The sequence below is a fragment of the Nuphar pumila genome, chromosome 1 (genome assembly GCF_984573655.1).
Source record: "Nuphar pumila chromosome 1, dmNupPumi1.hap1.1, whole genome shotgun sequence".
Lineage (NCBI taxonomy): Eukaryota > Viridiplantae > Streptophyta > Magnoliopsida > Nymphaeales > Nymphaeaceae > Nuphar > Nuphar pumila.
In genome coordinates, this window is record NC_143249.1 from 16585937 (window position 1) to 16603022 (window position 17086).

General features: G+C 37.5%; 1 pseudogene across 1 annotated transcript; it reads right to left on the reverse strand.

Moving 5' to 3' along the window:
- Positions 1–493: 493 nt before the first annotated feature.
- On the reverse strand, positions 494–9839 carry LOC149848142 (eukaryotic translation initiation factor 1A pseudogene; annotated as a pseudogene). Its single transcript, XR_016437165.1, has 2 exons — positions 9269–9839; positions 494–738 (listed from the first exon to the last, which is right to left on the reverse strand). The product of XR_016437165.1 is annotated as a eukaryotic translation initiation factor 1A pseudogene (transcript).
- Positions 9840–17086: the final 7247 nt, after the last annotated feature.

Consider the following 17086-nt stretch of genomic DNA (forward strand, 5'->3'; position numbering starts at 1 on the left):
CGGTGAGGAAAGGAAAATGCAAGATACTGTTTAAAATTCAGGCATCCTCTAATTTGGTTTGAATGAGCAAGTTATCTTGAAAATAGGAATCAATCTTTCACCCATTGGAGGACAATATACACCATATTTCAGCCGTAATGCATGAGTCAAAAGTGTCATTGTGAGCAATTTACTTGAATTCATCTCGTTCACATGATTGCAGGACATAGTAAACTACACCCTGGTTTACCATCTACTGGTGGGCAGGTATCAACGGTGAGATTCATTCATGGTTGTTTATTACAAGTCACTTTTGTTTTATGTGCCTATGAAACAAAAACATAGACATCATATTGGCGATATTTTGGATTTACCACAATAAGATATGAACAAATTATTAAACGATAAAAACTTATCTGACAAGATGTTCTGAAGAGAGAGAGAGAGAGAACACGAAATAATGCAGCTCCCCACGAATTATTTTCAAGTTTGCATCCCAACACAGAAGATACCATTTGATCAAAGTTCTACCTTCTTAACATAATAACAAAATAAAAATTCATCACTCTTTATTTGTCCACCACCATAACATGATGTATATAATCCGATTACCTTACCTGATAAGGCAAGCACATAAAGACTCCATAACGAAACACTAATCCAATTGGTACAGTAGCAACAACTACTAAATTTTCAAAGAGCCGCAGGCTTCTGCTGTGACAACTTCATACACCAGAACAGTGCACCACCAGGCGATTCCTGCAATTACATTCATCACAACAGTGAAAAAGCTGACAGCTAAAGGAACCTGCTACTGATCTACAACCAGAGCTATCTGATACTTGACACTTGAAACAAGATACTAAAGAGCCAAGATGACGGAGACTATCATATCTGATGCAGATCTCACCAACTAAAAAGAAAATAAAGAGCCACTGTCTAATATAAAGCATTAAAGGAAACATGTCAAAATCCAATGTGGAGTTGCATGATCCTATAGGTTTTGGGTTTGGATCTCATAAGGGGCTAACCTTAGTTGTCATAGGCACTAGGCAGTGAGCCTCTAAAAAGGCGTAGGCGGTACCCAAAAAAATATATAAAAAAACATAAAAAATATAATAAGAAACATGTATCCAACATAAAATCAATCAAAAACAATTATATTACATAACCTTAACCTTCTCAAACAAATTAAGAATAAATTAACAATTGAATAAACAAACCATACAACTAACATTGTGAATGAACAATACACAAAAAATAAAATCATGTATACAAAAAAATTAACAACAACAATAGACATAATACAAACAATAGACAAATAATGTCTTCTTCTCCACAATAGACATAATACAAGCAATAGACAAATAATGTCTTATTCTTCTCAACAATAGACAAATAACATGTCTTCTCCTTCTTCTTCTTCTTTTCCTCGAAGAAGAAAACAAATTATGTGTCTTTAAAAAAAAACTTTAAAAAAAAACTTCAAAAAAAAAGCCTAGGTGGTGACAGCCTAGGTAGCGCCTAGGCGGCAATATAAGGCCCCACCACCCAGACCTGGTCACCCAGGCGGTGGGGCTGCACCTAGGCGGCGCCTTTGACAACTAAGGGGCTAACCCCTCAGATTGGCTAATCTTGTTTAAGAGGGAGAAAAAAAGAATCCAATGATAGTTTGCATTTGTTGAGGCTTGATAGAGGGCTCGGTCAAGCCCAAAAGCAAGGACCTAATATTGTCAGGAGAATGCTGGAAACTATGATACTATGCTATATGGATGTGCAGCTATGTCACAAAGGTGCGGGTGCGGTGTATATATATATATATATATATATATATATATAAGTTTTAAGTTAACACTGTGTATGTATGTGCATTTATGTATTTATATATATAATATAGATACAAATGGACTTGATTAGGGTTAACTGAATCTAATTTTGGATAGAATTGGACCTCAATGTGGTTGACTTCACCTAACACAAAGGAAGCTGTCTCCAAGTGTCGCACCCACCTGGGTGCGGGTGCGGGTGCGGTTGCCCTGTTAGAAGAGTCTGTGTGACATGCATAACACATTTGCACAAGTACATGCACACAATGAACTTACATTGAAAAGGATTCCCAACTCAAATGGGCAATTCACTCTTTTTTGCTTTAGACACAGATAAGTAAGATGCATATCTATCAACCATCAGTGAGATTATTGAGCATCCTACGATATTATTAGATTAATCAATACTAGAAGGGCTTCACATGTAGAACCTATGGAGCCTCCAGCCTAAAAAAGCAGATTTAATGTCAAATAAATGTTGTCTGTCCATGTATACTCAACCGTGCAAAACCAGTTAAAAAAGGTCCTCCTCCGGACTGTCTTCCTTTCATAGAAAATACAAGTTGGGTACCATTGAACCTGGAAAGGATAATGTCTTACACTAAGAACCCCTCAAACCCCTTATAGAAGCTGCAACCTACACAGAAGTGACACCAGCAATGCCACCCAAAGCTCGGTAACCTGCAGTTGCCACGATCTGGCATCCCTTAGCACAGATTCTTAAGAAAAAAAGGAAAGACAAAAAGGAAAAAGAAGAAAATTCATGAAAATATACTTTTTCTAACAAATATGTAAATCTAAAAATAGAGGGTCCATGTCACATGCATAAAAAAGATGCTTTGAAAGGTAGGTCATTCCCCATGTATAAGAAAACAAGTTTTATATCTTGCTCACTTCTTGCAGGAAAAATGACCTTAACTAGAAATCCCATAAAGCTTAGGAACATCTTAAGGGTGTAATGAGCACCATAAGGAAAAGATGAAGATACTAAGCTTGGCATGTGAATTGGGCTCACTGGTTTTTTAAAGGTCGAAATTTACATGGATAATCACAGTTTAATCATGCATTCTTGATAATTCACCATAACTACAGCTTTAGCCATAGGCCCATAACCATTAGTTACACAAACGCATGCACACACACAGAGAACATGTAGAATCATTCTGTTTCTTACACACTAATGTTAAAAATACATAGACCAGTTGGATTCAATCTTCATGGTTCACGGTTAGGAAATTGTGATGACCAAATCAATAGGCACTTTCACACGAATAGTCACATGCAGAGAAGTTAACAAAGCCTGACTAGAGACAAATCCAAGGGAATATTATGTAGGACTGTCACCCACATCTAGGTTTGTCCCCAACTGGCTGCAAGTGGTAAGATCTTTCTAAGACCATCCAGCTGCTTCCAGTTTAGGGCTTTTATAGTTCAAAGCATCTACCACCCACAAGTAAGCAAAGTCACTAGTTTTTTTTTTTGTTTATTTAAGAAGGCCTATCAGCATAAACCACTTGGTCCACATAGGGAGGCCACTAAATGTCTCTGAGCGCCTTTTGGACAATGAATGGAATAAAAATAAAATAATAAAATAATAAAATAAAATAAAAAACCTTGGCTCCAACTCAATCCCCGGAAGAAGATACCTCTGATTCCATCGAGGGACCAATATCATAAAAATCTTTTGGGCAGATGAAGCCCACATTTATCAAAATGAGATCTGCACGTGTGCTGCCGAGGTTTTGGTAGGTGAGGAGGGGGAGTGCATGAGTGGGTATACTCCTGAATGTCGCTTTCTATATGTATGTCTAATATTCTTTTTCTCAACTTAAAAAAAATAATATTTGGTAGAGTTTCAGCAAATCAGATCTGAAATACACAAATAAATTCTATCTTGTAAGATTTGTAACCTACAATCAAGAGTGTCACACAAGCATAACAAGGCCAACCTAGTCAATACTCGAAACTTGGCATATGCTCTCAAAGTTTCTTTGAGCTGAATGCCTGAATCACACTCAAAGTGAAGCTGAATTGCAATAGATACACATACACTGAATGACACAAACTTTATGAACTGAATAATAAATATTGGGTTAAACAACCAGGCTACACACAGCTGTGAATTAAAAAAGAGTGATCGGAACTATCGATCCACCAAAGCCGCATTTCAGAATTATCCATGATTAAGAGATTCAACCATAACTCCGCCTGTGTATAACTGTTTAGTTATACACTGTCGGTCCCAAGCCCGGATAAAGGAGGAGGGTTGTGGTAGGCCTGTGACAGCCAGCATAAAAACTTTGTCATATCCTATGAAAATGAACCAATATGAGAATTTCGTTGGGGCGTTCCCTACTGAGCGACGCGCTGTACTCTCTAGGCCCGGAGGCAGTGATAAATGGGCAAGGGTTGCTAGGTCGTCGCCCAGAAGCGACGCGTCACACCGGCGCCCGGGTGTGGTATCAAATAGGCAAGGGTTCCCTCACTTTGTTGGACGGGTGAGGGTAAAGAAGTTAGTCCAAGACCATAAAATTAGGTTAGCCACTTGGAACATAGGGTCTTTAACTGGTAAGTTGGTAGAGTTAGTAGATGTTATGTGTAGGAGAAAGATTAATATTTTATGTCTTCAAGAGACCAAATGGGTAGGTGAGAAAGCTAAAGTGATAGAACCTTGGGGATATAAGATTTGGTATACAGGAATAAATAGGAATAGGAATGGAGTAGGGATTGTTATGAGTCGTCAGTTTATAGATAATGTACTTGAGGTTCGTAGGAAGGGTGATAGAATTTTACTTATTAAATTAGTATTAGGTACGGATATTATTAATATTATTAGTGTTTATGCACCTCAAGTAGGTTTAGATGATTCCATTAAGCATCAATTTTGGGAAGATTTAGATGGAGTAGTACAAGGGATATCTTATGGAGAAAAGCTTTTCATCGGCGGTGACCTTAATGGACATGTAGGCATTAGTAGGGATGGATTTGAGAGTATACATGGAGGCTATGGTATAGGAGAAAGAAATGAAAGTGGAGAAAGGATTTTAGATTTTTGTTTGTCCTATGATATGATCTTAGCAAACACTTGGTTTAGGAAGAGGGAGTCTCACCTAGTAACATTTAAAAGTGGGGTTAATACGAGTCAGATAGATTTTTTCCTACTTAGAAAGAGAGATAGGGGTTGTTGCATCGATTGTAAGGTTATACCGGGAGAAAGTGTAGCTACACAACATAGAGTCTTAATTTTAGATCTTAGAATTAGACAATACCGCAAAAGGGATAGACATATGATAGATCCTAGAATTAAGTGGTGGGCACTGAAAGAAGCTAAACAAGGAATGTTTGTAGAGCAGGTAGTTAAGGAAGTTGATTGGTGTCTCGAGGAAGATTCAAAATCAATGTGGAATAAGATAGCGGGTGGCATGAGAAAGGTGGCTAAGGAGGTATTGGGTGAGTCTAAAGGCGGTGCACCGCTAGGTAAGGATACATCGTGGTGGAACGAGGATGTCAAATTAGCTATTAAGGTTAAAAGAGTGTTATAGAAATCTAAGTAAAAATCGTGATAATGAGAATTTGGAGAAGTATATGATAGCAAAGAAGGAAGCTAAAAAAGTAGTTCGGAACGCGAGGGATAAGGTATATAAGGAGGTTTATGACAAGTTGGATACCAAAGAGGGTGAAAAGGATATTTATAGGCTTGCAAAGATGAGAGATAGGAAATCGAGGGATCTGGGTATGGTTAGATGTATCAAAGATGAAACGCAAAGGGTTTTAGTCAAAGATGAGGAGATTAAGGAGAGATGGAAAGATTATTTTGATAAGCTATTTAATGAAAATCATGCTCAGGATCTTGGAGACTTTTCAATTCCTTTTCATGAGATGAATCGTGACTTCATGCGCAAGATTCAAAAGAAAGAAATTGCAAAGGCTTTGAAGAAAATGAAATCAAGAAAGGCAGTTGGCCCAGATGGTATACCTATCGAGGCTTGGAAATGCTTGGGAGAGAAAGGTTTAGAATGGTTGACAAATCTTTTTAACAAGATTTGGCGGACAAATAAGATGCCTAATGAGTGGAGGAAGAGTACTTTGATGCCTCTATATAAGAATAAGGGTGATATACAAGATTGCACAAACTATCGTGGTATAAAACTCATGAGTCATACTATGAAACTTTGGGAGAGGGTGATTGAGTCTAGGTTGAGAAAGATTGTCATGATATCAGAGAATCAATTTGGTTTTATGCCCGGAAGATCAACTATGGAAGCTATACATCTTCTTAGACAACTTATTGAGAGATATAGAGAGAGGAACAAAGATTTGCATATGGTTTTTATTGATTTGGAGAAGGCTTACGATAGAGTACCTAGGGACGTTCTCTGGTGGACAATGATGAAGAAAGGTGTTTCTCTCAAGTACATTAGTATAATTAAAGATATGCATGAAGGACTAGTAACCAATGTCCGCACTTGTGGAGGGGTGACAACCAATTTTCCTATAACAGTTGGGTTACATCAAGGATCTACTTTAAGCCCTTTCCTATTTGCTATAGTGATGGATGAGCTTACGAGATCAATTCAAGAAAATGTACCGTGGTGTATGTTGTTTGCTGATGATATTGTTTTGATTGATGAGTCTAGAGCTGAGGTTAATGCTAAGTTAGAATTATGGAGACAAACATTAGAAGCAAGAGGTTTTAAGTTGAGTAAGAGTAAGACAGAATACATGGAATGTCGATTTAGTAAGCAACGAAGTAGTGATGGGAGTGTAGTGAATCTTGGTGAGCACGAAATACCGGTGGATGATTCTTTCAAATATTTGGGATCTATCATTCAAAAGTATGGAGAAATTGATGAAGATGTAAATCATAGGATAAAGGTTGGGTGGATGAAATGTAAGAGTGCAACTGGAGTGTTGTGCGATCGTAGAATGCCATTGCGATTGAAGGGAAAGTTTTATAGGACGACTATTAGGCCCGCTTTACTATATAGTACGGAATGTTGGGCTGCCAAGAGACATCATATTCAAAAAATGAGTGTAGCTGAGATGCGTATGCTGAGATGGATGTGTGGAAATACAATAAAAGATAAGATTCGGAACGAGGAGATACGTAAGAAGGTAGGCGTTGCACCCATTGAAAATAAGATGAGAGAGAATCGTTTACGGTGGTTTGGACATATTCGACGAAGGCCTAATGATGCTCTAGTTAGAAGGGTGGAGAAATGGGAAAATATATTAGTTAAAAGAGGTCGGGGTAGGCCTAGGAAGACATGGATGGAGGTGATAAGAAAGGATATGAATGCTTTGAACCTCACCGAGGACATGGCATTGGATAGAAATGAATGGAGGAGAAGGATTCATGTGGAAGACCCATAATGATTTTCTTTGTTGGTTCATATCGCCGACCCCAATTGTTTTGGGATGAAGGCATAGTAGTAGTTGTTGTTGTTGTTGTAAGAGATTCAACCATAAGACGGTTATAGAAAGATGACACAACAATAATTCAGATAACCAAATATAACCAGTCATAATAATTCTTCATCCAAACAAATGGAATCTTGCTGAATGGAAAGAACAAGGCCAGATAGAAAAGTCCAATGGTACACCATGTAAGGTAGGCCAATCCATCAAGAACTCTTTACACCATGTAATGGTAGGCCAATTCATCAAGAACTCTTTACACCATGTAATGGTAGGCCAGTCACCAATAACTCTTCTTTCATTCATCTCACTACTACACACCAGTAACAGGAAGAATTAGAAGGTCAGTTGATAAGGTCCATATAAAATATATGGGCTGAAGTTTCCAGGTCTTAGTTATATTATTATATTCCAAAAGCATTCCTACCCTTACAGATTCATGCTGAATTTTACAACCATATCAGCACTATCATCCCAGACAGTTTACTGAAAGAGGATCTCCATAAACTGGCCACGTGCAGCAACATGTTGGGACCTCACTCCTTGCACTTTGAGACTGAAGATAAACAAGCAGATCTTGGTTAAATTTCTCTGAGTAAAAAATCTAAACCCCGCCTCTTGAGGATGCCAAGGTAGAAAAGATGACAAACAAGAAATCCACGAATTAAAATCAAGATGGAGATGCTTGTTAAGGGATATAGAACAGAGAATCCTAATGGAATTAAGGGAGGAGAAGATCAGATCCAAGGGAAAATGCTTGTTGTTACAATAGACTTCTCATAGAATCAAGTATATCAAGTCACCATCTGCACTGTGAAGGCTAAATCATGAGTGAGTGAAGAAAAGCAATGTTAGTATAAGACAGACATGGCATTCCTATCCAGCACAATGGCATAAGGAGCCGGTGGCGGTAATGCATGAATCATTTTGGTCAAGAGGAAGAATTAAACATTCAATCAGGAAAAACATCAAATTTTGTACTTCTCGATCCATTGTCATAAGCTTCACCGCTTAGCACAATATAGCTTCTTCTTCTTCCCCACAAATACAAAGGATCGTGACGCTTGTCGCAAGACAGACAACAAGCGAAAATATGAAACTGTCTCCGTCGAAACATCGCACCTCCAAATCTTTACTCATGGCAAGTAATCCCAATGAAATATTTCACCATCAAACTCTCGTTAAAACCAACAAAATATGGAAAAAACAATATCACGTAACAATCACAATACATCCAACCATGTGGAGAAAGAACAGGCTCAAGGAAGGAATCTCTATTGCTTTCTGCAAAAGGAAGGCCAAAGAAAACAAGAATTCTTATGTAATAAAAAATTTCTATAACACAAATGAGACACATCAAATACCTAATTTGTCCACCGCCATTAGAAGCCCTAATCCATCGTCCGCAAGAAAACTCAAACAAAAGAACGACAACAACAACAAAACAGAGCAAAATCGAACAAGACACTGGAACTCACAGGAACCTAATTGGAAAACCCTAGCTCCGTAATAAAAGAATCAGAATCAACACAAACAGTCAATCAAACAAAAAAGAAAAAGGAGACTTCATTGTCAAACTATAGATTACGTTTTCAGAAGCCCTAATTCATTGTCCACAACCTAACTCAAGCAAAAGTTACAACAACAACAACAACAACAACAAAACGCAGCAATAGGACAAGCAACTGAAACTAACAGGAACCAAATCGGAAAACCTTAGATCCGGAATAAAAGGATCAGAATCAAACACAAGTCAATCAAACAAAAGAGAGAGAGAGAGAGAGAGAGAGAGAATTCATTATCAAACTACAGATTACGTTTTTAGAAACCCTAATTCATTATCCAAAATAACTCAAGCAAAAGAATCAGAAATAACAACAAGAACAATAAAACAGAGCAATCAAACAAACAACCGAAACTGACAGGAACCTAATTGGAACAAATGATCAAAATCAACAGAAACAAGCAAAAGAAAGGCGTAGATGGCGAAGATAAGAAGAAAAAAAAAGGAGCATCAAGAGATCAGGAGATTGAAGGAGACGAACCGCAAAGGGCACAGATCAGATCTTGTCGATGTCCTCGTCCTCGAACTCGATGTAGTCGTCGGCACCGCCATCTTCCTCGTCGTCGAGGCCGCCGGTGATGCCCTCGTTGAGGCGGGTGCTCTCGGGAAGCTCGCCGTAGGCCTTGAGGAGCCTGGCCTCGTCGGGCATGTACTTGAGGATGACGTCGGCCTTGTCGTCTTGATAATCGCGGAGGCCCACGAGGATGATGTCGCCGGCGGCGATCCAGACCTTCTTGTGCATCTTGCCGCGGATGTGGCCGAGGCGCTTGGTGCCGTCGATGCACATGGCCTCGCACCGCCCGTTCCCAAGCATCCTCAGCACCTGCGCGTACTCCTGCCCGTCCTCCTTGAACACCAGCTCCCGCTTCTCGTCGTCTGCCTCGTTCTTCCCCCTCTTCCTGTTCTTGCCTCCCTTACCCTTGTTCTTAGGCATCCTTTCTTTCCTTCTTCCCTCGCTCGCTCGACCTTCTTGTGTGGCCCTTCTTCGTCTTCTTGGGTTCGCGTGAAAAGCACGATGGAGGGCTCCCTTATTGCGTTAGAGAGGGAATTTTTGTGAACACCAGCGTGGGTGGATAGCTCCTTTATAGAGCGATGCAGAATCGGATTCCGACTCTGGACTCTCTATTAGAGAGAGTTTGGGTTGGAAGTAAGGGTGTCAACGGGTCGGGTTTGGTTCGGACCCAGGTAAAACGAGATTTGGATTAGATTTTTGGGTATGATATCGAGTTCGAATCTGGGTCTAATCGGATTTATTATAAGAAAAACCATACCCAAACCTGATAAGAACTACATAAACCAGACCCAGACCATACCTGGTAAAATAATATTTTTTACATTGAAAATTTGTGGGTCTTAGTCGAAACTCTGATCGGGCTTGGGTCTGATATAAAATTTTACAAACTATACCCGGATGGATCTATGTATTAATTGGACTTTCAGGAACGAACTCCTGTCTTAATCGGTTCTTCTTATTTATCACCATACCCGGACCCTATAGGGTTTGGTCCAGATGGAATTGAGGTAAATCCAAACCGTTGATACCCCTAGTTGGAAGAGGGCTGAGTAGGTTGGAGCCTTGGTAAATAATCTCAACATAACTAACTGAATCAGTGGATTGAGCTCGTAACTCAGCTTGTGTTCATGTTTAGCCGAGCCGAGCTCAAGCTTGGCTTGTTTTTTAAGGAGATCAGACTTGTGTAAAAACATTCTATGTTATTTATACGTGAAATACATATAGTTTTTTATCTATTATACTTAAAATATATACTAAACTAAAACTGCTCATGACTAGGCTCGGCAGCTACTCGAACCAAATCACCATCGAGTTAGTGACGATCCAAACCGTCACAAGCTGCTTGGTTCGTGGACGTTGGTGTTTAGAGGCCCGTGCTTGAGCTTTGACATCCATCGCTGCCTTCATAGCGGCAATAGCTTACAACCGCAAAATAATGGCAGTCAAAATTTCATGAAAATTTTGATTTTTTTTTTGTTTTCTTGTGTTTTTATCAGCAAAATATTAAAACGAGTAAGGATGTAAACATATCGGACTCGGATCAGATTTAAGCATTACTATTACTACGTGCGACCTATTATTCGGATCTAGTATAACAGTAGATGGAGATAGCCAAAATTGAATCCTACTCGTGATCCAACTTATTTTTATTAATATTTACATAGAGAAACCAGCCTGCCATATTTACCATCCCTGTCCTTTAAGTGTAAAACTCTTTGGGCTTACCCCCCTTTGACTTTAGGAAGTCATGGGCATAGGATTTGAACCTAAACCACTTGTGGCCTAGTCATGGGCATGGTACATCATGCAATAGCATGACTCATAAGAGTTACAGGGCAGTTATTGCAACTGTCCATGCAGGATAACCACCGATCTCCTATTACAAGCCTCTCTCAATCATTTATAAAAAGAAGTCTAGTTACTTGATGAGAACAACCCAGGTGTATCCGCTTTTTCTCAATTGAGTTCAGGGTCTTGCTCACCGTCAATATGATGGCTTGGGTGAGGTCGCGGACGAAGAAGGGTAAGTCTTCCCTGGGAGACCCAACGGGTGAGAGACAACGATCACGAGCACTTGTGATGCGAGGGCGTCCTCTCGGTAGACATCATCGAAGTGCAAGATGTGATCGTCGAGGCGGTCAAAAAGGGCGTCGAGGTTGCTCTGCATCAGCAGCTCCCTGCTGTATGAAAGCTCTGCTCTTTGCACCAGCAACATGCAGTCTCTTAGCATCGGGAGGATCGCCGATGCCACCACATCCGAGAGCTCGCCGCCAACGACTGAGGTCGAGGCTAGGATGTCATATTTCTTGGTGTTCTGCCTTGCGTGCGATCGGATCCGACCTGATAAGGACGTCAATCCCTTCGTTGAGGTTGACTCGATTGGGCGGTAAAACAACCTACTGGGCTTGGGGGCAGTCAAAAAGGTTTACCGAGTATTCAATCAGGAGGAAGGGATTAAGGTCACGTAAAACAAGGTGCAGTTCCAAAAATTCATCGACAATCGGTTGATGATGGACTGGCTATTCGCGGAATCTTCATGATTAGTATGATTCATTCTTGTGATACAGAACACATGTGAACCCACATGAAAATTGAATCAAGATAACAGTAAAACCTTGATGAAGTGTTTTTTCATGTCAATGGGTTAAGTGGGAGAATGTTAAAATATGGATCGGATCAAACCTGATGTGACCTGATTGGAAATAGATAATTATGAGATCGCATGACTCATGAGAGTTAAAAGGCAATTATTGCAACTGTCACAGGTAACTGCTGATAATGGTAACATCCCACTATAGGCCTGATTGCTTGATGAGAACAACCAAGGTGTGTCATCTTTTTCTCATTTGGGTTTAAGGTCCTGATCACCATCGACATGATGGCATGGGCTCATCGTGGGCATCCATAGGCTGAGGAGAACGTCGAGCACCCGTGCACACAAGTTTTATTTATGGCATCTACCGGTAGGTATTTCTGCCTATCACATTCCCGTTTTGTTTTTTAAGAACGCCAACACCCATCTCACTACACCAATCCCCTTTGGAACTGATCCAACTTGCTTAAAATTCAATATTTACATGTATTTTTATTTGGATTCTAGTGACTCAGATTAATGCAAAACTTGGTACTGAATTCTGATCCCATTATTAATCGGATCTGACTTTCTCTACCAAATCCAGCGAAACATATTCAGATTCCATCTGATATTCCAGTTAAATCCTAAACATTTACATCCTTAGATACAAGTAAATAAATTTTGAAAATTAAAAACATGGAAAAAATAAAAATAAATTGTTTTCCCAAGATATAACCAATATAAATATAAATATCCTGCTAAAAATCGTTTAACCAATAATATCATGATATTTTTTAAAATATTACAATATTTTGAGACATTAAATCCAACACCAGTTTATCGCTATTGCTACCGCCAAAACCATGCATGATACGTGCATTCGTTAATGTCATGATTTTTTTTTTTAAAGAAGAAAGGAAGGATTAAACTGGTTAGTGCCATGAATTGAAACGACTATGTACTTATAAACAAAGGCGCTTCTATGGTGATACTGTACGCACTTGATTTATTCAATCTATGCTCCAAAGCCAAAATCTGATCATGGGATCATATTTATGTTTGATGCCAATTTTAGATCACTCTTCTTTTCAAGAATTGTGATCGACGTCTCAAAAACAGGGATCTTATGCTATATCAAACATGATAAAACTTTTAATATACTAAATAAATCATGCTAAACTTAAACACATGTATTATGGTTAGATTTACCACCATAGGGTAGCATGGTAAAGAACCACCATATATTTTCTCTATAAATATATAATACTCATAGATTTCAATTTCCAACTCAAAGTCGTTTTTTATTTTCTGCCACTGGAGAGTACACCCCATCCCGGACCCGATAAGAATTACATGAACCAGACCTGAACTATACCCGGTAAAACCATATTTTTTATCATTTTTACATTGAAAATTTGTGGGTTTTATGCCTGACCCACATTCTGTCCTGAACCCGGCCCAATTCAATTATATTCAGGATCAGGTCGGGCTGGGTCGAGTAAACCCGTTCCAGAATGGGTCAGGCCTGTCGGGCCCTGTGCATTTTTCACATGGACCTGGCCCAACTTCATTTGGGCCTGGGCTGCAAAATGCAGCGTGAGCCTGACCCAATACAGCCTGGATACCTGACAGCTTGTCTTCCCTCTTTTTTCAACGTGGCTTATTGCAGGGGAAGAGCTTAGTAAGGTCGGGTCCGGGTCTATTTTAAAATTTCATAAACTATACTTGGGTCCATGTATTAATCGGACCCTTGGGTCCGGGTCCACATCTTAATAGGATCTTATTATTTATCACCATACCCGCAACCTATAAGGTTTGGTTCAGATCCAGGTAAACCTGACCCATTGACACACCTAAAAATGATCAGCCATATTTTTTTCGGTTTTTTCTTTTTACATTTTTTAGCTTTTGTGCAGGCAAGAAAATAGTCTACCTTAGTTTTCCTTCTTTTTTTATTTTTTGGTGATAAAAAAATACCTGTCACATGGATTCTTTAACTTGCCCTCATGTTGTGTCCCTTTGTATACCATTTTTAGTAGAAAATTACACAAAAATGTCCCATGTCCTTGTGAAATAGCCAATAACCAATATTCAGGTTCTTGGTTATATAAACGATTAAAATTTTTTATGAAACAAGACATTGAATTATCATGGCCAAATTATCGAAAATTGAAAATTTGAATGGAATCAAGTTTAGCATATGGAGGAGAAAAATGGAATATTTGCTTTCACATGACAAGACCTTGTATGTTCTCAACAAAGTAAAACTCATACTCTAAAAAAAATGTGAGGAAGACAAGAAAAACCTTTATAATTTTGTTGAGGGTGATCAACTCAAAAGGACAACACTCTTAACATTCATGTAATAAGACATAATAAGTGTTCAAGGATTTTGCACTAAGAAAATGATGGAGGCAATCAAGGAGAAACATGACAAGACTTCAGAAACACACATCCAACTTTTCCTGAAACAATACATTTCATATAAGATGAAAGAATCTAACAATGTCGTTGATCATGTCAGTCGCATGTTGATAATAGCAAAATGCCTTGCATTAGCTGAAAATAAAATTTTAAAAAGAATACAAATATCTATCATACTGAATAACCTACCTTCATCATGGAAAATTATGTCAGTGACCATGAGATTAAATCAGAAGAGCTTGGACCTGATTGAACTCCCTTCACAATTGGCTCTTGAACAAGAGCATATGAATAAAGACAAAAATGGAGAGATTATAAACATACATGCATCCTTTCCTAGACATTTTTCGAGGATATCAACCTAAAGGCCCAACATTTAAGAAATTCAAAGTCAAAGAATTTTAACGGGCGTCATATGCTAAACAAAACTCCACGAGTCACACCAAAAGAAACATGCTTTGTCTGCAAAAAATCTGGGCACTTTAAGAAAGATTGCCCAAATAAGTCAAAATGAGATATTTTGCAGGTGACGAAAAGATATGAAATAATGTACACATTTTCTTACTCATTGATTAGTGATGGCGACATCCTTGGATGGTGGATTGACACAAGTGCAACATCTCAAATTCTAAAAACAAAGGAAGAACTTATGAAATTGAAGGAGTTGAAACAAGATGATCACATAGTGTGTATAGGCAATAACACTTATAGTAGTGTTGTTGGAATTGGGACCTACAGACTACATTTGGAGGAAAATAATATATTTTTACTAATATATTGTATGTTCTTTCTATGAAAAAGAATCTTTATCAGTTGGATACTTTGTTAAAAAGGGCTTCTAAGTATATTTTTGTTCTGATAAGGTGATTTTTGAGAAACATGAAAAAGTAAAACTCAAGTGTCATTATGATGTAGATCATGGTTTATTTCATTTAAATGTTACACCTTTTTCGATTAATAAAATTGTTATTGTTTCTGATTATATGGATTGTGCATTGAATTTAAAAGCATATTCATGGTATTTACAGTTACGACATATTAATGTTAACAAAATGAAAAGAATTATGAGCATGAGTTTGTCGCCTTTTATTGAAAAACATGGTCTTTGAAGGATGTGAACCATGCATTGGTGGTAGAATGACTAGGAAACCCTTTTCCAAGGGTAGAAGGGCATATAAATTATTAGCTATTATGCATAATGATATTTGTGGGTCATTAATAATTGAAACACATGAAAGAAATTATTATTTTATCACATTCATATATAACTATTTTAGTCATGGATACATTTGCTTAATCTATAAAAATTCAGAAGCTCTAAAAAAAATAGTCTTATAAACATGAATTTGAAGCATTGTTAGGAAGAAAGATCTAAATAATTAGATATGATAGAGGTTATGCATATAACTCGGATGTGTTCATGTCCTATTGATATGCTAACAACATAACCTCTCATTCCTTATACACCACAACAAAATGGTGTAGCAGAAAAAAAAATATGACCCTAATAGATATGGTTATATTCATGTTGGCACACGCAAACCTTCCTTAAAAAAATTGAGAAGAAACTATGAGCACTATCCTGTATATTCTTAATAAGGTCACAACTAAGTTTATATCGCTTACACCCTATAAGTTGTAGGCTAGCAAAAAGCCTGATCTTAGTCATCTACGAAAGTGGGGGGTCGTCAGTGCATGTGTTAATCCCTAGTCAAGTAAGGAACAAGTTAGATACTAAAACTATCAAGTGCATTTTTATGGAGTTTCCAAAATGATCAATTGGTTATAGGTTATATAATCTTGAGAAATGATTTATAGAAAGCAAAGAAATTGAATTTTTAAAAAATAAAGAATGTAACTTTGATTTGGAAGAAAATGGCATCCATCTTGATATTTTAAATTATTCAGGGGTACCAACGTGAGAGAATAGATTACAAAAAAAATATATTCCTCTATAACAAAATTAGTTTCAATTCATATAATATTGACATTGATGGCTTATTTTGTTATTGATATGTATCAAATGAATGTAAAAACAACATTCTTAAATGGTGAACTTAAAGAGACCATATATATGCAACAACAAGAATGCTTTAAAATTAAAGGTCAAAAGAAATAAAGTATACAAGTTTAATAAATCTTTATATGGGCTTAAGCAGTCACCCAGGTAGTGGTATTTGACCTCTAACCAAATTAGTTAATGAAGCAAGTAAATCAAACCACTATGCATATGCTAAGAAATACGAGTAAATTTAGAATGGTGTCCCTTTATGTTGATGATATATTAATTATAAAAAATGACATATAATTGATAAATGAAACCAAATCTTGGTTAAGTTTTAGATTTGATACAAAAGGTATGTGTGAAGTGTCATATATCCTAGGTATTAAAATTAAAAGAGAGAAAATTGAGATTATTGAGCTTAAGTTAAAAAAAATATCTTGACCACATTTTAAGAAAATTTAGAATTTATAATACCAAGGCAAAGTTAACTCCTATAATTAAAGATTTGAGATTAAGCAAAAAATGATTGCCTAAAAGATGGGCAAGAGAAATTAAATGTTTCATATGCATAGAAAATTGAAAGTCTAATGTGTGTTATGTTATACATTATAATTCATTTAAGCTTTACAATGAGTCTAGTAAGTAGATACTAAAACAATACCAATTTTCTTCATTGGAAAGTGGTGAAAATAATATCTTGGTATCTAAAAAAATAAAATTACTCAAAATATGCTATCACGGATAAACTAAAGCTTGTGAGTTATGTAGATGTAGATTTTGT